The sequence below is a fragment of the Penaeus japonicus genome, unplaced genomic scaffold, assembly GCF_977035675.1.
Source record: "Penaeus japonicus unplaced genomic scaffold, GWHDUDI00000001_assembly GWHDUDI00000041, whole genome shotgun sequence".
Lineage (NCBI taxonomy): Eukaryota > Metazoa > Arthropoda > Malacostraca > Decapoda > Penaeidae > Penaeus > Penaeus japonicus.
The window spans coordinates 22113837-22115410 of record NW_028234443.1 but is presented as its reverse complement, the minus strand read 5'-3'; positions in this window follow the sequence as shown (position 1 = coordinate 22115410).

Genomic DNA, 1574 nt, shown 5'->3' with positions numbered 1-1574 from the left:
TTAATCTTTATTTTGAGAATTGTCCAGATATTTAGAGTATTTCAGAATCTTGTATTTTCAGGAAGTTCAGGAAGTGAACTTCAACAGTTTACATTGCATATGCTGTACCTTTAACCCGTTAACGACGGATGACAAGATAACACGTCTAGTGGTTTTTGGGCTACACGACGGGGACGCGTTACTTTGTCTAGCCCGGGGCGCGGGAGGAGCCAGCGCGCAGCGCTGGCTCGCGGCTAATGCGGCCGAGAATCCCGACGCGTTAGGCTTATGCATTCAAGAGTCCCGGAATTTTGGTCTATTTAAGCCGGATTGGCCCCGTCGGGAACGGGTTAATATATTCTAGAACCCTTTTTTTGAAAAATAATGGACTTGGTCTGTGGAAGGCATAAGAAGCCCCAATAGTAGTGAGGATACAGGATATGCCCCCATATTCATAAAGTGGGGGCATTAAATGGGAATTTTGATGATTGATATTGTGATTACCCCCTTGAAACGATCATTATGAATTATGCAGCCTTACAACAGATTGTAGTCTCTTTAGGTAGAAGACCACTAACATACACAGGCACACAATGCTTTTTGTTTGTTGCTAGCTAGCTCAATAGTGTTGAGTGCATAATACAAACGATTGCTGTTACCTGTCTTCATCCTCTCTCAGAATGCTATGCTAGTTATACTGGAGGATATGACAAATGTAGATTATTTTCATGCGTGTATATTTCTATCAAACAACTCTCTCATCTATTTTTGTGCTGTTACAGATGATGCTTAGAGAAAGTTGAGTATGGGATTGTAAACAAGTTTAGAATTGAGCTGCCTAGGGTATGTGTGGCAGATTTTGGTCACATGGACATTTTTTTCTTAGTCAGGGGGTAGAAATCATGCAGCCCAGAAAGAAATGACTTCTTCAAGAAAACAAACCGTCTGGCTGTGTTGAATGCCTTTGTTAGAATAAGTCTCACCAGACCTCAACAGCAGGGCTATTTCTGTTAATGCAAATGTTACATAATAGACTTATCTATGGTTAACCTAGCTACTTTTACATTAGCCAAGCTAGCCAAGTGACATTGGTTCTTTATCACTTTATTTTTACAATGAAATATACAATGGTAGCTATGTAAATTTTTAAAAAGGTAATTTTTTTATTGGTTTGTTAAATATGAATGGGATGTTGGTCTTTGAGGTTTCCTTGGCTGTTTGTTAGTCACCAGAAACTGCAATGTTTAAGAGAAAATCAGGTAATTTCATCTTTGCTAAGGTAGCAAATCAAGCGACTTGATCGGCCACTCTGCATGATGTAACTGCTGTTGAATTGTTGAATGCTGTAACTGCTGTTGAATTAGAGGTAACATTCCCGAAAGCCTGCCAAGGAGATATTATGTTTGATATGGGGGGGGGGGGTACAATTTGATGTGGAAGACCTCTCTGCTATGTCAGTCTCCCTCCCCAAGTGATATTATCCAGGATGAGTCAGAATCAGCTGTGCTGTTCTCTGTTTGCTGGATGTATGTGTGGAAAATGGTTGTAGTTGGTGCTTTGTTTGTTTATTTGCACAAAATACCTGTTTATAGGTA